This window comes from Oncorhynchus clarkii, chromosome 12 (assembly GCF_045791955.1).
Source record: "Oncorhynchus clarkii lewisi isolate Uvic-CL-2024 chromosome 12, UVic_Ocla_1.0, whole genome shotgun sequence".
NCBI classification, from domain to species: Eukaryota; Metazoa; Chordata; class Actinopteri; order Salmoniformes; family Salmonidae; genus Oncorhynchus; species Oncorhynchus clarkii.
The window spans coordinates 34729283-34753572 of NC_092158.1; the positions used below are offsets into that span (position 1 = coordinate 34729283).

Below are 24290 nucleotides of genomic sequence, written 5' to 3' on the forward strand. Positions count from 1 at the left end.
CCAGCCATTTCTTACACTGCTCTGAGTTGGCGACAGTTTTATAGTGCACGTTCTGAAGAGGTAGAAGTTCTGTTTATTTCATTAAATGGACGCGTTCCTGGGTTATGTCGGAATTCCGTTTGTGTTGCTGCGTTCAAAACAACTGGGAACTCTGAGAAAAAAATAGCTCCGACTGGGAAAAATTGATTTGAACGGTCACCCAACTCGGAGGTCCAATTCGGGAACTCGGTCCTCTTTCGAGAGCTCCGACTTTCTGACCTGAAAATCACTGACGTCATGATTTGACCTAGTATTTTTTTCCAGTTGTTTTGGACTCGGCATACATCGTATGTCTGTCATTTTTGTTGTGCGTAACAGGATTTCTATGTGCCTATTTCTATGCGCCTCAGTACGCATAGAAGTAGGCTACGTGGCCTGCTCTCCACGCTTTGGAGTCAGAACGTTGAATAAGATAACATGATTGTTCCTTGTATGCATGGTGTTGAAATATCATTGTCTGATTAAGATGAATGTACCAATGTAACAATATATGTGGAAATAACCTTTTATGTTGTAGAACCAGTTTAATGGTTGCAATTGCCAATTGGGTAAAGGTATGGTCTCGGGGTGTTTATATTATGTAGGCCTACCCGTTTGAGCTCTTGTTTGATGGATTCGATTTGGTTTCTCAAGGGGAAGCTGTACAGTCTTGCCAGCTACCAGTGTCCGTTTGCCCATTTATATTTGGTTAATCGACTTGTATATTTTGTATTATATGGAGCTTTCACCATTGGATCGCCAAGTCTAGGTCCAAGAGGCTTCTAAACAGCATCTACCCCCAAGCCATAAGACTTCTGAACATCCATTTGCATTGCCCCCCCTCTTTTTCGCGGATGCTACTCTCTGTTATTATCTATGCATTGTCACTTTAATAACTCTGCCTACATGTACATATTACCCCAATTACCTCGACTAACCGGTTTCCCCCGCACATTGACTCTGTACCGGTACCCCCTGTATATTGCCTCGCTATTGTTTTTTTACTGCTGCTCTTTAATTATTTGTTACTTTTATTTCTTTTCTTTTTTTAGTTTAATTTTCTTCTAAAAACTGCATTGTTGGTTACGGGCTTGTAAGTAAGCATTTCACTGTAAGGTCTACATATTCGGAGCATGTGACAAATAAAATGTGATTTGATTTGACCTGTAAATAAATCTACACTCTGAGCTGTCATGCCCTTATGACTGCTACATGTCCCTATTTTTCAATTCCATAGGCTAATAAAGACATGTGGTAGACAAAATAATGAAAAGGCCTGTCTGGTAGCCTCAATAAATAGACAAAGAATTGTAGCTGATCAAGTCGTTGTGAGTATAGATTGTTTTTACTTGACTTGAGATTTGACTTGAAAACTTTTGACTTGACTTGCTCTTAGAATGCACAACTTGGAATTGACTCGAGTCGTGACCCGTTCTACTTGAGACTCAAACCTTTTGACTTGAGACTCTGACCTTTTGACTTGAGACTCTGACCTTTTGACTTGAGACTCTGACCTTTTGACTTGAGACTCAAACCTTTTGACTTGAGACTCTGACCTTTTGACTTGAGACTCAGACCTTTTGACTTGAGACTTGCTTGTGACTTGAATAATAGTGAATTGGGCCCACCTCTGGAAGTTACAAACATTAGAAGCCTTTTTTAACATCGAATACACTAACATTTAGCATTTACTCCTATGCAGGAATATTCTCAGCAACCAAAGAGTGATCAACTTAAGATCCTACATCTATACAGTCATTCTGAAACAGCATATCTATCAAAAATAGTGTGTCACTATAGCTACACACTCAGATGGACAAAGTTACAAGAACATGAAAACATGCTTTTTGAAGCAGTTGATTAGTTAGATATCTGTAGGCTGTAACACCACAATAAAGGGCATTATTCATGCCATAGCGGTCTGTAGTTTGGTCTGTTCAGAAGTGGTTATTGTGTGCGAGCCTGCATGCATGTGTGATTTTAGAGGAAAGAGCCTGAAAGGACACAATGGTCAGTTTGGAAGTGATATGTGTGTGTGTGTGTGTGTGTGTGTGTGTGTGTGTGTGTGTGTGTGTGTGTGTGTGTGTGTGTGTGTTTTCAGAGGAACCCAATAACGTTACTATGGTCAGTTTGGAACAGATGAGGCAAATGTTGTGGGTTTCTTACTCAGAAATTAAGCCCACATGCATATTCAGTAGAAACAGAGACTGGTGACTTGCATCAATGCATGCGGTTTGTGCAGAATGGAGCATGTGAAGATTTTCATCTCTCACTTTAACCCAAAATGACATACAAATGCAAATCACTGATAATGATTTGGTAAATGAGCAATTCATGTCCATTTTACTGTCTCGGCATGCCAGTGGTTGCAAACTAACATTTAAATGGTCAACCCTGTTTCAAATTGCAGTCCAATGAGTGCCCAACAAAACCAGTGTCGACTCATTCCCCCAATCTGTGTTCTCAGCTTCCGAAACGCATATGACTTCTAATTAACTAACACATGAAGTGGGTACTGAGCATATAGGTAGACCACAGCGCTGCCGAGATGTAAGAGCAGCACCCTCAGACTCAGGACCCATCTTCCTCTTCCCCTTGTAGGACCCTCATTTCATTTTTTATATGTTTTGTTTAACTAGGCAAGTCAGTTAAGAACAAATTCTTATTTACAATGATGGTCATGTGGACTTCATGCTCCTACCCCAGCACAAACTCTGTTGTTCTTTTGAATAAATTGATTAGTGATGAGACTTGTGCCATTTTCTCTTCTGTGCTTTAGGAAAAAAGAGGCCATGTTTTTCAGTCACTGACTGGTGTCATTCCCCTGTAAGCTCCTGAGGTGAACTCAGATGTGAAATGGTACTGTACTGTACCAAACCCTGACCAACAGTAGGTCTTCATCCAGACGTTTACAATTGCTATCATAGACACCGCCCAAACCTGCCTGTTGGAGTAGACCACTACGTTCATCACCCTGGAACTAAGTATACATTCACATGAATATCTTAATCAGCCAGACGCCCACCCATCCCACCACCAGAATAAATTATCCAACACTATGTGTGAGTGGAGTTAAGTGGATAGCCACATGTGGGCTCATTGGGTTGTGGGAGTGTAAATGAAGTCAGGGATATTCCGGCGTGCCTCGCTGGTTAGCGTTGAAAGGGAGGGGAGAAGCCCCCCACAGAAAGAGAGAGCACTCAGTGTGTGTGTGTGTGTCTCAGGCCTAACCACCAGCAGGCTCCCAGATGCTCAACACATGAACAGATAGATGAGCAGCAGCCAGCCAAACTGGTACTGGTGTTATATATAAATATATATTTTTTAATTTTTATTTAAATTGAACCTTTATTTAAATTGGCAAGTCAATTATGAACAAATTCTTATTTACAATGACGGCCTACACCGGCCAAATCCGGATGATGCTGGGCCAATTGTGAGTCGCCTTACGGAACTCCTAATCACGGCTGGTTGTGATACAGTCTGGATTCGAAACAGGGTGTCTGTAGCGACGCCTCAAGCACTGAGATGCAGTGTCTTAGACCACTGCGCCACTCAGGAGCACTTATAGACAACAACCCAAATAAATAAACTGCCTGGTTCAAAACTGAACAGAATAGTACAACTGTTTGCTTATTGAGTTTTTTTCAAGTATGTTTTTAAAAAGTAAAATGTTAACAGACCACGGCGCCACTCGGGAGCAGTGAGGTGGTTCATAGGAAAAAAAGAACAAAAGTGGCCTCGTCATTTAAATACCGCTAGCCAAGCCTGTTTGGACAGGCAAGATACAATAATTACATATTGGTTGGTTTTCAGCATTATCATTGCCATCATCATAAACCCTGGAAGGGAGTCTGTGTGTTGGTCTGGGTGTGGCTGGCTGTTCTGTGTACAGTCCTTCTCATACAGAGAGCCCTGTATCACTACTGGGACATCATATAGGCTATATCTGTCCCCAGAACAAAAAACTACTCACTACTGTACTGTGAATTGCCTGCTGTTGTCTTCTCCATTAGAAACAGAAATGGTCAAACAGAGAGCATACCTGCAGATGTTTGAGGAGACTGAACTAATTTCTTATACATCTAGATCCACCCTAGGACTAATTTAGGTGTCTAAACCCATATGAAGGCTGATGAGCCTTCTACAGGATCTATAAAAACATGATATGATGGTAATGTCCTTTATTCAGACATAAATAATCCATAACTGTAACCCAATAGTCATTTTCCGTAAACCATTATCAAACACATTGGTTACTGAACCTCGCACGGCTTACTTGATTTGCAATCTGAAAGTAATATGATGTAAATGTTGAAGGGTGAGAGTCTGTAATGTGATAACCATTACATGTGAAACATAAGAGGATGAAATGTGAGAGAAAACGAGCCAATGTCCTTCCTGTCCCTCCCAAAGGCTGATATGTGAATATCTCTGTGGAACTCTAGGGTCAGTACTATTGGGTTGTGTGGTCATAGTCACTGCATATCACATGATTTCAAAAATAATGAACAAAACCCAGCGACTTTAATACAGTTCACTTTATTAAAAGAGAAAACAGCTAAAACAGTATATACATACATTGAAAAACAGACACCCACCATTACACAGACATTTACACATATAAACGTAAACACACACACACACACACAGACAGACACCAAAAAAGGGGGCTCCCTTATGGAACAGGACGTTCTGAAACTGCCAAGGAAAACATACTCCCTGAGCCAGCGGGACCATTCCAATGTTATCCAAGGATGTTGCTTTTATAACCAGGAAAAAGTTTCCCCCATATTCCAGAAAAACAAAAGTCATTTCTCAAAAGGTAAGTCATCTTGGCTCTGCGGATTTATGACCACAGAAAGAACATCTAATGGTCAAGCCATGATTTCAGCTTTTTCTACAATTGTAAATACAAACCCTGAAGCAAAAAACAAGAAAAACAGTACCAATAAAATGCAACATTAGACAACAAAAAAATGCAGCTATTGAGCAATAGTGGAAACTGGAAAGAAGTGTGTGAGAGAAAAGAGGAAAGTGTAAAGGGGACCTACCTGAGGTGAGGACTGTGTGTACCAGAGCAAACACTGGCTGTATGTCACAATAGAATGTTTGCAATAAGGTGTGTGCTTTCCTGATTCTCTGGAAATCAAGGGGCTGAGCTAAACCCCGGAAACACACACCCTTTTAACTGGAAGGCAATGATACTGGTTAAAAAATGGAGACACATACACCAATGGGACACATTCACGGCAATACATTTTCATGTACAGACAGACATAGCGATAGAACCACTTTAAACAAAGTCAATAAAGAATACATCGATAGAAGAGTAAATAAACAACAGACTTGTGTCTCAAACATCATTTTACAAACAGAGGGGCTAACAGAGAAACTATAACATCAGAACACGCAGCTCAAAATGGGAACTGATGCTTCAGCAATGACAACACCACCAGACGGACAAGGAGAAAACAGGATGCTGGTCAGATGAAAGAGCCCGAAATGTCAGACAGCCTACAGACTGTTGTCGCCTTGCAATGTAACAGCCAACACCAGTCTGATAAGCTATCAGACAGGCCGAGAGTGTGACGGACATGCCTAAGACACACACGCAACACGAAGAAAGAACAGGAAAAAAATCCTTTCATTACTTACCCTGAGAGAGAGAGGCTGTATTTGAATAGTGTGATTAGCAGAGCTGCAGCAGAGCGCAGGGAGGTAGGCTCTGTGCGTTCAACAGTGCCCCTCTGTTTTGAATCTACTCGACTGATTTGTCTCCTGGCTCTGTCACTGGGGCAGTGCAGCGAGTTCCTAAGAGGGTTCACTCGAGGTAATGCCACAGAAGCTTTTCACTGCACTCGATCTCTCTCTCTGCTTGCTCCCTTTCCCCACCCTGCCTGCCTGCCCGGAGCTCCCAAACCAACATACCAGGGCAACGGAGCAGAAAAAATAGAAGAAAAAAAAACATTTCACAAGCAATTAAGAAAAAGAGGAATCTTGGATCACGAACCAGCTGACGTTATCCAACGAGCTTAAGATACATAAAAAATAAACATTGATGGCATAACATCATTTTTTAAGTGCTGCCCTTCCTTTCCTCCTTCCTTCCAGAGTAATGGTGAACATGAGCTTGCAGAGCGTCCAAGCTTTACAGGCACTGAAGACAAAGGGAACACTTACCACAAGCTTCAAACCAGGCACAAAATATCTTATAATCCCCTAAATGATCTTATGAACTAAACAGATACCACCAAACACAACTTGGGATCCGAATGAAAGGCTCAATAAGGAAGAGTAACAAAAGTTGCACACACTGAGATCTAATTCAATCCATCAGTGCATCTGGTTGGTTGAGGAGCCCTGGGTCTGACTCATGTGCTCTCTTATTGGAAGTAGAACAATAACTCCAGACAAAGGGACCAGCAGATTGATTCATGGATAATTTATCATGTCTGAGCCAAAGGTGATCACTCTGGAATTTTAAAGCGTACAAATTACATCAATAGCAGTACGTATGAAGGCCTACAGATACACATCGGGTTCTTTAACTCCCCATTTTGATCGATTGAGATCTATCTACGGCAGATTTGTAGAAGTAGAATTTGGAAAAACTGATTCATAAGATTATTAACAAGGAATCCATTTAATGTTCATAACCTTGTATTACCATAATGCCACAACAGTTGAAAAAAAACAACGAAAATAACAACTCCTAATAAATTAACTGGGAAAAAATGATTAGGCCTCGGGGAACTTAAGTAATATATAACCTTAGTCAAATAAAACCCATCCAGCCCAAAAAATGTAAATTAAAAAATAAAACCCGTCCAAGCCAAACATAATCCCGTAAATAAAGTGGCTCTATGATAAGACCATTAGTTGTAGTACTGGAAGCTGGACCCAAGAATACTTAAGGCCTCGCAGAGCTGCTCACCCACCCACACACAGTCACCGTAGAGCTGCTCAATGAAATGGATGTCCTATCCATACAACACCACACCAAATTGCCAACACCTACCTTATAGTGAACAACCACTCAAGGAAACCAAAAACTATGAGCCATCATCTCTATAAAAAAGCCTGGCAAACAAATAAATTAAGTCCAAGTTCAAGGTAAACGGATAAACTTCATTACCACTACAGAAACAAAGAAAACGGTTACTTCACATGGTGGATGTCCATCAATCGATAACATGGACGCCCATAATTGGGATTATGACGGTTTGTGTCTCATTGGAGATTATTGGTAAAGAGCGAAAAAATTAGGAAGAAGCAGAAAGTTTGTGCTGGGGATTATTTGAGCGAGAGCCCAGAATGTATGCTAGGCTAGCTGCTCTCCTCTTAGTGTCGCCTTCACTTGCTTTTGCCCTCATTGTACTTCTGCTGCTGCTGGCGCTTGGCATAGCTCTGGGCTGTGGAGTTGACGATGGAGCAGACAAAGAAACAAACCATGACCACGATCACCTTCTCAAAGACCCACAACAGCCAGTTCGTCCTACGAGGAACAGAACAGAAATAGAAGGGCGAGACCCTGATTTCTATGGAGTCTACCTCCCTTGTCTTTGGTCCCTGATGCTAAAGTAGAACCTATGTTCTATCTGTGTGGGATGGGATCCGCTCCCACATCCATCCATGTGCAGGACCGAGATCAGTGGTAGTAAAAAGCGAACCCGCCAACCTCCTCCCTCACCCCTAGTGACCCCAACTGGCAGCCTCACTCTCCCAAAGTTAAATGACCTCTTTTCTCCTATAACTGCAGGAGGTTCAAGTTACAAGAAAAAAGGAACATTGTTCTAGAAACAGCCTTAATCTCTCGTTGTGCAACTCAGTCTCTCTTTTCCTTTTTTTCTCTCTCTCACTAGCTTCGGAGGAGGGAAAAATATAAAAACGTTTTCAATGAATCACTTTGAGAGAGGGAGACAGCGACCAAGAGCGAGAGACAGAGAAAGAAAGGGAAGGAGAGAAAATGAAAAAAGCTTTCAAAGAGATATGGCTCCAGCTACAACTGACTCGTTCTGTTCCAGACTGCTTTTTTTGATGGATTGTCATTGGCAGGGCTGGGGGGACCCCGCCCCGGTCTCTGGTCCCCAGTCAGCGCTAGCAATGGGTTCAGGCAGGGCACTCTGTGACACGGGGGAGTGACTGACCACTCACACACACCCTTCCATCCACTCAGACTGAGCATGACTCAGCATACCTACTGCTAACACTGTTAAGTGATAACAGCGGTAACACTACTACCAGAGCTACAGCCAGACCCTACACTGGCCCCCTCTCCCTCAGCCCCTCTTAGCCCCCCCTAAGCCTGCCCAGCCCGCCGTGCACCCAGCGAACCCGCTCCCTGTCACTCTAAACGCTGCCTGAGGCACAGTACTATTACATTACTACTGCTGGACTACGGTATCATCTGCACTGTTGATATTCATCCCACTACTGTAGAAGAAAGACAGTCAGGGAGAGATGGAAGGATGACAAATCGGAGAAAATAAAAGATTGAAAAAAGAGAGAAGAAAAAGGGATTAAAAGGAAAGCACATTTGAAATGGAAAATTAATGAGAGAAAGAGAGAGAGTGAGAAAACAAAGAAAAGTGGAAAGAATAAAAGAAAACAGCAAGGGAAACACATTCTTCAGAGAAAGGCCCCTCCATGAGGGAGGTGGTAGAGTACAGTAGAGGATGAGGTACTTACGGCTGGGGTCCCCTCTCCCGTGCATCTTGGCCCTCTGGGCCTCCAAGTACTCCCTGAAGGGCTTCTGTAGAGAGGCGCCCAGCCCTGGGATAGCACTGCCACACAGCCAACAAATTGAGGGAAAAAGAGAGGGAGAGAGGGAGGGGAAAAAAGAGAGAGAGAGGGGAGGGGGCAGAGCACGTCACATTATTGTTACTCACCACCAGGCCAAGGGCAGCAACAAAGGGAGACATGCTGCACTGCCTCCTGTACAGTGTTGCTTCCCCCTCCCTCCTTGCTTCCATCCTTCCACACAGAGTGTGCGCGCGAGAGAGAGACTGCGGTCTCAAACAGCTCATCCCCACAGACAGGAATTCAGAAAAGACCAAAAAAAATTAAACACTGAAAAGTACAGGATGTACTGAGAGCTACATATCCTACGCACTTTAGCTTGTTTTTTGTTTTTTTTGTAAAGAGAGAAAAGAAAGGGGAAAAAGTTGGCTTGTCCTCTAAATCCACAGACACACACACTGCGGCTCCGGCACCCACACATCCGTGAACCCGTTCAACTCCGCTGCACTGCTCCTCTCCTCTTGGCTGCAGCTAGCGAGTAGAAATGAATGACTTCTCAGAACTCTCACATTTATCACCGGCGGTTCCTGTAAGAACTGGTTTCAGCCAATTAATGAGGAAGTGAGTCGTGCCTGTGTCATCACTGGCTGAGAGAGGGGGAAGGCCCTGCCCTCTACCAGCCATAGGAGGAGAAGGCTCAGTAAGACAGCCCATATTAGGAAAACCCTTTACAAGATTCAGCCACCAACTACAAGCACACTGCCCCACCCACCCCCACCCCAACCCACCCCACCTCACACACACACAAAGAAGAAAGGAAGAGAGAGAGAGAGAGAGAGAGAGAGAGAGAGAGAGAGAGAGAGAGAGAGAGAGAGAGAGAGAGATAGAGTAAGAGAGAGAGAGAGAGAGAGAGATAAAGAGAGAGACAATGCTCTGGAACAGAGAATGGCCCATCCCTAGTCAGGAGTTAGTGATTAATCACTGAACAAATACATACTAAAGACCTTCACTTATACTCTTTGGTGGCAGAACACTGTCAATTATATCCCTTTACCACCATTGTTAAAAGCATTCCGACTCCTTCTGTAATGGCGGGTGGGGGTGGTATGTTCCAAAACACAACTCAAAGCACAAACCGTATGTTCACAAAAGGCAGGGCATGGTCATATACCAGGACTGATAACTTACTTTGTCTTTCAAACTACAGTAATTCCCTACATGCTGAACACACACATGTCCGTGTGTTCTCTCACATACACACACACGCTCACGCGCACACACACCTTCCCTCTAATTGTGTAAGAAAACAAGTTGTATCAGCTTCAGCGTTTGCATGAGTTTACAACAGTTACGTTTCTTTTAATCTTTAACCAAACACAGAGTTACCGACATCCTCATCGGGAATGGACAGAAAAAAGGCTGCAAATCACAAAGAGAAGCCTAGAGATGGATCATGCTCAACTGACACAATAAAGAACACCCAAAATAAGATTCAAATAAGGATCTAAAGACCAACTGAGGAAGATGAGTGGATTAAAGTTTAGTCCCTTACCCCATTCATCCTTCAAATTCTTTAATCCCAAACATCTTTTACACACCTAGAAACCAAACTGCTTCCAAAATGCTAACTAGTACAACAATCCTAGTAATAACGTAACTCAAAGACAAACAAATACATTCCAAAATCAAATGAGATTCAATTTCCAACTGACTAAAAACTAACTGACAAGAACAAAGAGAGAAAGTCAGGGTTTGAGAAATAGCGGGCTCAATTCATGCCCTGTACGATGAGCAATAGTGAGTCATGAACCCAGCGCAAACACTCAACAAGTAGACAGAAACTCAAACCTAACAGTCATAAACATGCTTTTAATACCTTAGGGCTGTATCTGTGTGTCCTTATGTACATACATCTGCCTGTCTTGAGCTTTTGGAACTCTCTCAAACTTTCTAGAACTTTCTATAGACCAATGCTTTGTGAACCTTCTGGACTTAGATGTTTCTTCTAATCTTGCTTTGTTTTATATACCTGTGAGTATTTTAAAAACCTTATTTTGTGCTGTATTTTTGTAAGAAGCTCAGACAGTGATTGTAATGTATTTTTGTTGAAGAGGAATTTAAAAAGTTACATTAAAATCAAATCACATTTTATTGGTTGCATACACATATTTTGCAGATGTTATTGCGGGATATATATACATTATGGACAGCATGTGGATAGAAAATGTTGTATATCTATCTGTAGTATACATAGTATAGAATAGTATATATACAGCAATAGTTGAATAGGGTGGCATTGACTAGAACACAGTATATACATATGAAACGAGTGAAACAGTACGTTAATATTGTTAAAGTGACCAGTGATTCAATGTATATGTACAGAGGGCAGCAGCCTCTAAGGTGCAGGGTTGAGGACCAGTGAGAATGTGAGTATGTAGAATCTGGAAAAAGTATGATTTCTGAAGGCATGCATTAAAATGCTTGTGATGTAAAACATTTTTTTTTAAACTGTGATGACTGGTCATTGTTGTAGTAGATTTACTCTCTGTGAGTTTTTAAATGAAATGTTTTCTCTTCAATTCTTTTTGTCATCACGTCCTGAGTTTGGTGGCTCGTTAATCATAAGAGGGAGAGTGGGAGTAGCTGTATTTAGTTAAAATCCAAATAAAATAGTGTTATTCAGTCAACTTTAAATTCCTGCTATTTGCTCAACAGCTACTGAACAAACCTAGTAACCACCATGTTTGTTGAAATCATGTGGTTTACAATACTAGAACATCAATATATTTACTATTCACCTACAGTGTGGGTCTAATAGTGTGAGTGGGTGGAGAAATATACATATATGTGAATTTAATAACTAAAGAAAGAATTTAAAGCAAACAAGAAAAACCTAGACACTTTTAGAATTAACTAAACAATCAAATACAAAATCAAGATTTCCCTATTAAAGAGAAACATGGCTTTTTATCTCGTTTCCGTAATAGGGATATTAAATAGAGCAGTCATAATTGATGTTTATGGATTCTAGCTAAAATAATGTCAATGGTTTCAAAATAACATTTCTCCCTAAAATAACGACAAGCAAACATAATTGTAGTCAACTGAACAAAAACGTATCACAAATGTAAATGATAGATTTGAATCAATTCTGTCAATTCGGATGAATAGATCATTCTAAATCTATTCTACATTGAATGCTACATTCCATTTCTCACATTGAATGAGTTAAGTATATTTTCAGTGAACCATAATAAGGGAGTCAAAATAGGAATCAAATGATGCAATCCGACGGGAGAAAAAACATTGCAATGTCTCCGATGGGAGACAAAACTATTATAATTCGCAGGTTAAAAAGATATCAATTTTGAACACCTAAAATACCATCACAATATTCAGTGATAATTTAAACGATTGAAACTTAAGCATTTGATATTCATAAAAAATGTTAAAATCCTCAATCTAATACTTTTTATTTCAGACGGGTCGTCATTCAGTGACTCACAATATACCAGTGTCTAAATCAATACATCAAACAAAAATAATCAAACTGAAGATAGTTAAATAAAGGTTCAATAAAATACAATAACCTATAGGTCTAAATTCATTATTAAGGCCAATCATATGGGATCAAAAGTTAGCTAAATACTTATTTTAGACAAATAAACCAAGGTTGTTTTTATGAGAAAACTTAAGGTTAGATTTAATCAATAGGCGACACTGAGAGCAAACATATTGACCAGATAAGGTGGTATGTTTGGACTACAGAGCCCCCGCTAAAGCAGCTTTGTGGACAGAACGTGGGAGCAGACGCCAGCTAGGGCACAGGGTGTGACTTTATGACTTGTAATGTATCACTAACCTAAAATAACAGATCACTTTTGCAGCAAACAATGAGTGGATACTTTTTTTTTTTACATTGATATATAGCACATGTACTTTTGATCAGATATTTGTTATTACTCTCTTGTTAATGTTATGAAGTGATATAAACTGTGGGATGCATACCGTAGATACATGGAAGGGGTGACTTTATCAATCAGGTGGTGCATCTTATTTCTCCTCACATTGTGAGCTCACTGCACTATCACAGGGAGCTGAGGACTGACTCAGATACACAAGAGGTAGAGGTATCATCACACACACACTGGAACATACAAAAACACATTCACACACACACACACTCTCTCTCCCAGGTTGCCTACTGACTCTACTCCCACACAATGAATCAATGAATGCTTGTTATGACTGAAAAAACCTCAACAACACAAAAAGCACTTCATATTCCAGACGCTGATGGTCAACCGGTCAAATCAACAGTGTTCTGTCTAATGATGGAGGAGACGAGAGGCTGTGACTGAAGCCCTGCCAGCAGACCTGGGGACTACTCCTACATGTCCACATGCTGACAAGTAAGCGGTAGGGCCGAGGTCCCGCTTAGATGAATGGAAATGATTAGCACATAATGCATCATGATATAGATGTCTGCCTGTATGAAACAAGTAGTGCCAAATCAGATAGCCGCTGTCAGTGTTTTGAGTGCCCAGTCTAGCTGAGAAAAAGGTCTGTCTGCCTACTCATGGCTAAGTCACAACAAGGAGGAAAGCAGCTCATTGATAAATTGCCAGGGAGGTGTGAATTGCTCAAGTGCTGAACCGTGTTCTTAAGATCTCACAAGGATATAGATGGGGGGTTTTGAAGGGAAATCAGACTGGCTTCCTTCCTCAAACCACCACCACCACATCCTCCTCTTACATAGAGGACAAAACATGTAAGGGTTAATTTGTGACCATCATTAACATTCCGATTTGTTATGTGCTATTATTTCCTGCTGCCGTTACAGAGAGGAAGAAAAAATATTTTTTTCTCATTATTTTCTTTTCATTTCCTTGAGACCAAATTCCACAGAACATGAGTCAGAGGTAACCTATGACCCCTGGCCTCTTCTGAAGCTGCCCTACACACACACACATACACACACACACACACACACAGCTCAGGTTGCCACCTCTGAGGGAGAGGGGCACACACACACACACTTTCTCTCGCTCTCTTACACACAGAGATATGCACACAAAGACATGTTGTCTCTACCTTCTTGACCTTTGTGCTGTTGACTGTGCCCAATAATATTTGTACCATGTTTTGTGCTGCTACCATGTTGTTGTTATGTTGTGTTGCTACCATGCTGTGTTGTCATGTGTTGCTGCCATGCTATGTTGTTGTCTTAGGTATATCTTTTTGTAGTGTTGTCTCTCTTGTTGTGATGTGTGTTTTGTAATATATTTATATTGTATAATTTTTTTTTAAATCCCAGGCCCCCGTCCCTGCAGGAGACCTTTTGCCAGGCCGACATTGTAAATTTGAATGTGTTCTTAACTGACTTGCCTAGTTAAATAAAGGTTAAATAAAAAAATTAATAAAAAATACACACAAGCACAAAATCTCTCACACTTTTTCACTCTCAAACAAGCACACATGAACACTAGTGGCGTGATCATACACAGCTATACACACACCTCCAACTCATAGGCAGGACATGACAGCTAGTTCAGGTAGCTAACCTCTGGCCAGATCCAACTAGTTACAACATAAGACCATCAGAACCCAAGTTCACATCAAACATAACACTTCTGCCAGTATAACCAGATAGGCCTACATCCAGAAACTCAGGCTTAGTGTTAATGGCATTGTGTCTGTCTGACCTGAGAAACTGAAACCTGCAAGTCTTTGTCACACCTCTGAATATCAATGATTAAACCATTCACATAAAAGGTGCCCATCTAATTTGACTTATGGGCCAATTAAAGTTTTTCAATGTAAAGTTTCAAATCACTTTTTCAGACAGTTAGTTTGTTTTGTTCACACTGTAATACAAACAGTATAATTGCTGTTATGTGGTCAAATAAAATACTGTTAATGATAGTAGAAGTAATATATTAGTTGAATTACAGTGAAAGATACAGTGGGAAAAAAACAGAGCGTGTGTGTAGGGAGTGTGTGTCCCTCTGATTCCATGTCTCACTCTGTCAGCCGGATCTGGTCCAGTTGAATCAGGCTCTTTCCCAATGACTTCATCACTGAGGCATGGAGCCCGCTCCTGGATGGAGATCCCCCTAGTACTACCCAGCCAGGGTGTTTATCACATCCCTGCCTGCTCCCCAGCCATCTGTGACGCACACACACACACACACACACACACACACACACACACACACACACACACACACAAATTCTCTCTCACACTCTCACAGACATACACTCAAACACGTTCACAAAAAGGAGGGAGCCTTAAACAAAGAAGAAAGAAGGGAGGGAGGGAAGAAGGGATGAGATAATTTCTTTTTTGGAAATGACTTATCAGCATGGGTCTGCCGGGAGGGACAGTCAGCTAAACACACTGCCTGCCCCCTGGGGTGCCCACTGCCGAGAAACAAAGAGCACCAATTATATATAGCACTCTGTTATTCCTGTCACCTGCCATGCATGTAGTCCTATAAAACAGTCCCCAACAATCCCCTGGGTCTTAGCCTGTGAGTGGCTGAGGAGGTGTGATGAGGTGAGAGGTCTGTCTCACTCAGTGACTGTGCTGCTGGCCTTTCCAGACACAGGGTGTGGGGAGTGGAAGGGTTGACTGTGTCACAGGCGGATGGAGACAGCCAGGACTAGCCAGGCCAGGCTGCCCAACATAAGGTGTTGGGACCCAGGGGAGGCCAGGAGGAAGGGGGGAGAGCGGGAGGGGATCTGGGAGGAAGCTAGAACCAGAGCCCAGTCATTCTTCATCCTGTGGTGCCCGGCCTATACCATTGATCGATGCCCACACTACTAACCTAGTGATCACCAATGCTTTATTTATTGTGGCAAACTCACCACACCATTTCAGTATCACTGTCAGCAAATCAATTATGTAAGTAACAAATCTATGACAGAACAATGCTGAATATGTGGGGCTTATTCAGTATCCTGTGAATAATGGGTGACTGTACGTGCGGCTTCTATAATGTTCACCTTGTTGATTGTCTGCTTTGACAACACACAGGTCACCACATAGGTTACTATGGAGCTGGAGAAAACCACAGGCAGCAAGACAGTCTTCCGCTGTGAAATACTGTACAGTATGTTCGACTTTAAGTTTCAAGATTTATGTCACATGCACAAGTACAGTGAAATGCCTTTCTTGCAGACTGCAACAATGCAGTAATCAATATAAATGAGTACATGCACAGTAATAATTTGGTATTAAACTGATTACTGCAGTAGGTAGATTATATAATGGGCATGTAAACGCCTTACTAGTTATGGTTATGGTTATTTTAATCGGTGGAAGGTCAAAATCGAAGTAAGCATACACCGATTAAAACACCTGTTTTTCTGACCAATCTTTCAAATTATTAGGACATGTAAACACCTTAAACGACATTCCAGTGGTGTACTTGATAAAAGTTCAATAAAATAAACACATTTGATCTGGGCATGTGCTAGCAGCAGCCAAGCAAGCCTCCCTCTTTAGTGCGAGTGAAGTGAGTTCGGAACAACTGAATGTAAGTGTCTTAGAAGTCGTTTTCACATACAACCTTTATGTCCCAACTCAGAATCAAATACGTTTCCCCAAAATGGACACTGTGGTAGAACGTTTGTTTTGATTGGCGATTTTAAGAATTTATCAGAGCGGCATGAAGTAGCCTCATTTCATATGTGTCCATGTAAAAAGGATTATTAGGGAAATCACTCTTCTTGCAAAACATGTAAATGTTTTAATCAAATTATTATACTAATCTGACTATCCACAATTATCACATTAGTGTGTGCATGTAACCATACTCAATGTAGCACTAAAAATAACATAAGGTAGAACCAAAACACACAAGAAATAAAAATAAGAACACAAGAAAGTAAGAAGCTTTATACAGAGTCAGTTCCAATACCATTAACAATGTGCAGGGATACTGGAGTGACAGATGTAGATACATGTATGTATACGGGTAAGGTGACTAGGCATCAGGATATGTGATAAACAGAGTAGCAGCAGAGTAAATGATGATTGTGTGTATGTGTGTGCATGTGTAGCCATTCTGTTAGCTATTTAGCAGTCTAATGGCTTGGGGATATAAACTATTATTGAGGCTGTCGGTGTCAGACTTGATACACCGGCACCACTTGCCATAAGGAAGCAGGGAGAGCAGTCTAATGGCTTGGGGATATAAACTATTATTGAGGCTGTCGGTGTCAGACTTGATACACCGGCACCACTTGCCATAAGGAAGCAGGGAGAGCAGTCTAATGGCTTGGGGATATAAACTATTATTGAGGCTGTCAGTGTCAGACTTGATACACCGGCACCACTTGCCATAAGGAAGCAGGGAGAGCAGTCTAATGGCTTGGGTGGCTGGAGTCTTTAACGATTTACCAGCCCTTCCATTCACACTGCCTAATATCAAATCAAATTCTGGATGGCAGGGAGCTCGGCCCCAGTGAAGTACTGGGCTGTCCGCACCACCCTCTGTAGCGCCATGCGATCGAGGTGCTGTTGCCATACCAAGCAGTGATGCAGTCAGTCAAGATGCTCTCAAAGGTGCAGATGTAGACCGTTTTGAGGATTTGAGGGACCCAACCTTTTCAACTGCAGCCCCATCGATGTGGATGGGGGTGTGTGCCCCCCCTCTCCCTCCCCTGTAGTGCTTACATTACATCACTAAAAATAACACAATAACAAGTGACAACATTTTGTGCACAGTAATAGTTAGTTTCAGGTTTGAGGCTAGGGCTAGGTTGTGCATACACTGTCTAACGTACAGACAGCCAGTGAAAGTGCTGTTCAAGACCTACTTCCTCCCCCTCCTAATGCCACAACAATACAGTTTTAGCTATTTTCACTACAAAATAGCTTTTTTTTTATTGCTAGTACAAGTGCTTTACAACCACTGTTATTACCTCAGGCGAAAAGGTATTTATGGTCAATCAAACAAAACCAGAAAACATTGAAAAACAGTGACTACATTTAGATTCTCAATATAAATAAACAAAACATAAAACATTTAAAACCATTAGTTGATGACTAATGGGAAAAATGACTAAGCATGCAAAGAATGATCAATAATTACTAAATAACATGCAAGTACAATCAAGTAACAGATTCTTCCATTCATTTGTCAAAAAAATAAGAAAAATCTAATGTAATCAAATTGAACACCGATGTCTGCCTCAAGGTGTTAAATATGTATAAGAGAGCCAATAGTTGTTATTTAGTCTAGGCGCTTTGTATGGGGAAATGACCCGTTGGGAACAACAGGTAGTAAATGTAAAACAGTTTTACGGTACGTTTTTATAAATAACCCCTATTTACACACAACCCCCTACTAAAACACATCCTTTGACTCATTAGCTTGGCTGCCATTGTTCTGAATGGGCATTTTTACAATTGCTTTGTTTGTGTTAATGTTGAATGAGTGGCCTTAGTTGGAGCTGTGCCCTGCCCTGCTTCGTGTTCTTATAAACGGACAGGCAGAGCCGTAAAAGCAGGCCTGTGACTCAGGACTCAGGAGGATCAGAGTTGGACTGGACTGTTCTTTGATGACTGGTCTTCAAGCTCTGGGGAGAAGTGCTGAAGTCAGCATCATACAGACTTGAGCATCATAACAGACCACAGTCTGATGCTACATTATACAAAACACTCATGATGCTGACTAAGATCAGACAGGAATTGTGCTGTTATATCAAGGCCTACAACATAACCGTTGTTTGTGGCTGAATTCATCAACAAGGCTAAAATCATCACAGAATAAAACAAACTGATTCATAAATAGATGAGTAGCTCCACAGCTTGGACATGAACATATGAAGCCAAGTTTTGATGGCCGGGTGGGTTGTCTAGGCCTAGCAGGGAACAGGAGACGAAAACAAATGAATCAGGGATGAATATAGCAGGAAGTAGCAAGTCATGCGAAGAGATCACACCAAACCGAAGGGCCCGACACACGACACCGGACCCAGAGTATTAATCTGACCCCCTACTTCACCCCCATCTCCCCCACTCTTATTCATCTGTACCATAAAATAAACACAGAGAACAGAACCCTGTGTACCAGTGGCCCTTCAGAGGCCCTCAATGTGCTACACAGTGCTTTCAGAAAGTATCCCCATCTCTTGACTTTTATCACATTTTGCTGTGTTACAGCCTGAATTTAAAATGTTAGACGGAATTTTAAAAAGAAGCTTATTATGCATGATGGTTGAACCAAAAGATTACATGTAACAAAAAATGTTATGAAATTGGAAACTATTAAATATATATGTGAAATTAAATTCAACAATAATGTATGTTGATGCTAATATTATGTACAATATCTAATTATGTTTCCATATGATAACAATAGCCTAATATATGCAATATGCTGACACTATTGTCTTTTATTAACAGTTTCACTTAATCAACCTAATAATTATGTACACACCCCTCACTATTGTCATTGTCATTGTCACTATTGCTTCTCTACATAACCTGATTCAAGCATTCATGACATTACCCTGAAGAAGGCACAGTGATGCCAAAATTGTGTTTTACCCAGTTTTACCCATTCAATTATTGGGAGTTTTATATATATATATATTATAGAGAGAGAGAGAGAGAGAGTGTGTGTTTGACTCTCTTTATTTAATTGTATAGCAGTCAGTTCATTCGCCATTAGTTTTCTCTGGATGTGTGCCAGCTCATGCTAAAAATAAATGTAAAAAAACAGACATTGAATATCCGTTTGACCATGGTGAAGTTATTAATTACACTTTGGATGGTGTATCAATACACCCAGTCACTACAAAAATACAGGCGTCCTTCCTAACTCCGTTGCCGGAGAGAATGAAGCAAATCCAATACAACATATTATGGAGTACCACTCTCCATATTTTCAAGCATAGTGGTGGCTGCATCATGTTATGGATTGCTTATAATCATTAAGGACTGGGGAGTTTTTCAGGATTAAAAATGAATGGAATGGAGCTAAGCACAAACCTGGTTCAGTCTGCTTTCCACCAGACACTGGGAGACCTAAACCATAAGGACAAACACACTGGAGTTGCTTACCAGGACGACATTAAAATGTTCCCGAGTGGCCTAGTTAAAGTTTTAAATTAAACAGGCTTAAAAATCTATGACAATACATAAAAATGGCTTTCTAGAAATGCTCAACAACCAACTTAACAGAGCTTGAAGAATTTTCAGGTGTGCAAGGCTCTTAGAGACTTCCCCAGAAAGGCTCACCTCTGTAATCGCCATGAAAGGTGATTCTAACATGTATTGACCAATGGATGTGAATACTTATGTAAATGAGATATTTCTGTATCTAATTAACAATAAAAATCAACAAAAAAAATCTCACTTATTAGGGGGTATTGTGCTTAGATGGGTGAGAAAAAAAAAATATTTAATACATTTTGAATTGTAACAACAAAATTTGGAGTAAGTCAAGGGGTATGAAAACTTTCTTAAGACACTGTACGTATCACCTGTACCATACCTCTCACAATAGTGGTTTTCTAGCCACGAAGGTCTTTGCAGGTTAAACACAAATTAAATAAATAAAAAATATCACCTAATAACTTCCACTTAATAAGTCATATTATTTTCTGAGGTCCGATTGAGAGAAATCTGTAATTTGAGGAGAGCCAAGACACGTAATCATAATGAGGGGAGATGAGAAAACGGGCTCCCCGCTATGACTTGCATTAAACTTAACGACGCCGTTATAAAAACCGTCACCGCCAATCTGGCCCGCCATCCCTCACTCCCTCTCTCATGTCCTCCTAAATGAGGGATCTGCCTGTGTTTCTCCTAGAGAGAGCTGGCCTGGCCGGCCATTGGCTTGATCAATGCCATCTTTGTGAGGGCTTTCTTAGGTGACCCGTCCTTCCCAGCCTTCATTCTCAGTAGCCAGTGACTAACAACTAACAACGTAAGGGGGAAAATCCTGTGGTCTGCCCTGTCGGCCCTCCCCCCACCACCCAGCCCTATCCAAAACCCTCAAACAACCCCCACCCTCCCTACAGAATGCATTAATAGGAAGAATTTGCTCATATTTCTTAAGGAGGCTCTGGCTATTTATAGGACCAGTGAGGTACATTCCGTGATGTAATCTATTAACCCTGGAATAAACATGAAGGGGTTCCACTCAAAGCTATTCATTTAACTTTGATTTGATTTTGGCCTCGCAAATAGAGTCTTGTGAGAGGTGAGTAGTCATCATAAGAATCAAATTGAACCTAAATGTAACTCATCACCTAGGCCTAAAATGCACCTTCATTTGGAACAATTACTTAGTATCTGGTCAAATTCTGATTGAATTACTGAGGAAATGTGGATAATTCTCTGTTAGATCTTTATAACTGGTCAGTTACTGATACCAACACAATTAGCCCAGGCACATCTCTCTCTCTCGCTCTCGAACCTCTGAGCACTCCCTCTGGGCAGGGCTCACAGGGCTAAGCCTACTATGTATTGTTAGTTGGTCTCGGGGGCAGGAAAGGCCATCTGCATGGGCATTGTGCTGATAATGTGCTCCACACTGAGCGATGGACTCACATGGAAATGAGTGCTTTCTCATGGAGAGGACCCCTGTTCCCCCTTCTCCATCACGCTGTCATTCACAGGGAGACCCCAGTCAGCCTGGATTTTCACCACAGCACCCCCAGCATATCAATGGACCTCTCACCAGTAGTCCCCTCCATTGACACCCAATCTGAAGGATTACTGAATTACAATACACTACATGTTACGGTGTTACGGTGGCTGATTGACCGTGGTAATTAGATGGGCTTCAATCAAGATGAATGATTATCAACCAGGGAGTTCCTCTGCTGCTTTCAAGATAAACACAAATGTAAGTAAAGTATAGCTACAGCTAACATGGACCAATGGTTCCTAAATGTTGTTTTATTTTTGCTGTGAAGGTGAACCATGTAAGCTTTCTCAAGCCACCGGGGAGGAGGACGTAGCCACAACGACTCAAACCTTTTAGAAATCCCTGGCCTAGACCAGCCACGCTGTAGTCCTCCAGACACTGAATCGGCACCTGAAACCCGACAATAAAATCCTCAAGAACCTTTTCATTCCCACATGTGATCTGGCTGTTGTGTTGAACATCTCGCATAATCTGCCCATCTCATCACCACCCCAGTCTAAACAGCCTGAACACACATCCCTACTAGAGACATCAATCATCCCTCAGGCTGGGGCTAGGGGTGAAATTAATATGGAATCACTGAGCTCTCATTACTGACGCTTATCTACCATGTTTAACTCAGGAAAACAACCAATCTATCCAGTTCTAGTAAGGAACTTACAATGATGTGTGTGTGTTTCCTCCAATGGGTCTCTGGAATCCCAACCACACTGACTGGTCTCTTATCAGAGATAGGAGAGGGAAGTAAATGGGGAATGTAACAAAAAAAACATGCTGGCTATCTGATTACACCACAAGAGTCATCACTGAGACTTGTTGGGGGGGGGGGGGGGGGGGGGGGTGTTATGATGAGTCTGGTGTGCCATGCAGCTGTGGGACATCAGTTCACACAGGAAGTAGCATGATCTATCCACTGTGATTTGTTTATGAATGGTTTGGCAACAATAAACACGGATAGGATGTGATGAAAGCTTCTGTATTTATGGTTGTGTAATGCTGGCATTTTTTTATTTTACCCTTATTTTACCAAGTAAGTTGACTGAGAACACATTCTAATTTACAGCAACGACCTGGAGAATAGTTATGGGGGGGTGGATGAATGAATGAGCCAATTGGAAGCTGGGGATGATTAGGTGGCCATGCTGGTATAAAGGACAGATTAAAAAATTGCCAGGACACCGGGGTTAACACCCCTACTCTTACAATAAGCGCAATGGGATCTTTAGTGACCACACAAGGTCAGGATACCCGTTTAACATCCCATCCGAAAGTCGGCATCCTACACAGGGCAATGTCCCCAATCAATGCCCTGGAGCATTGGGATATTTATTTTTGACCAGAGGAAAGAGTGCGTCCTACTGGCACACCAACACCACTTAAATCAGAAGAGTTCAATCAGAAGCTAAATGAAACGAGAGGGGCACATTCTGATCAAACATGACAACCATGAAAGGAAAAGTACTCTCTTTTGATGAAGAGGCATCCTAAGTCATCAAATATAATATACGGGTAGCTACATGTCTTATCAGGACCACCACATCATATCAAACCTTTCTATTATTGTTTAACAATCCATCAAAAAATTATTGAGATGTGTTGTAGTACTACATACATTACTTACAGATGTATGGAGCAAGTACATCTCCTTTCAATTGTGTTTCAATTTTGAAATCTAAACAGAATTTACCCACATATACTTTTGTGTTTTTAATCATTTAGAATATTGTTTAGGTATATGTTTTCAAAATGACCTAAATGATCGATGGGAATAGATTTTGTTGGCGAGAAGTGATCTCTCATTAAACATCATGCTATGACATGTGACAGGCGTATATAATGGTTATTTTTAAGTTGTGTGCCAGAGGTTCCTTCCCCGGCCTATTGTTAAGCAGATGTTCAGATGGACTCAAATCAAAAGGGCACATCCTCAAATCTCCTGGGCCAAACTATCTGTCTGAGCCACACAGATTAGGCTGTTTAATGCCAAAAAGATTTTTATGAAATCTTTCTGATACATTCACATGAGAACAACGGCCAACGGGCTGAGCAATAGAGAAATTCATCTTTACAAGTTGAGAATAGTCCAATGTGTTGAAACATTTGCTTCTAACAGCTCTTTGCCAGCACTTTCATTTTCCTTAATGTTTCTCTATGTGAGGTTAAAAGGGCATTGACCTATATGTATCTTTGCAGTTACGATAAATGGCTAACCTGACTGAATAATAAGAAGAGGGAAATGAATACCTTCATATCATGTCAGAGTGAAATCACCACAAGTCCAAAGGTCGCTTCATTCACAATAACCGAATAAGGAATTACATGACTTAATGCTTTCACTCTTCTATCATTCTGAGGCAAACATGGTGGTCAGCTTCTTGAAATTCAATTGTACACAATGGTGATGAAACAAAACAATATAAAACAACGAGGGAACTGAGGAACAGCGAGCAAGAGAGTAAATATGGCTAAATCGTTAAACTATAAAATTCTAATACAAATATGGCTTTGATTTATTTCAGAATGTTCAATGAAAAAATAGGAGAATTTCAAATATATAAACTAGATCAATTTGATTTAATAAAACTTGAGAAGTCAGTTAACTGTTATTTCAACCCACTTAAAAGCTCTAACATATACTGTAAAAAAAAAATACAATTAAAAATAAGATTTGTAAGCACAGCATTTGTAATGATGCAATACAGTCATTATTGTTTGTTTGTGTAAAAAAGAAACAATGGGTTAAAAATGGACAGAAACTGTATATCTGTCTGAAGACTATAAAATATGAATACTATAGGTTAAAAAACATGTCACAATGTTAACAGTCAAGTTAGGACCCTTGTACTATATAATAAC

The 24290-nt window shown here is 41.0% G+C and overlaps 1 pseudogene; it reads right to left on the reverse strand.

Annotated features, from left to right (window-relative positions):
* Positions 1-4550: 4550 nt before the first annotated feature.
* The window catches only part of LOC139423103 (vacuole membrane protein 1-like), a 97445-nt pseudogene continuing 77705 nt past the window's right edge, over positions 4551-24290 (reverse strand).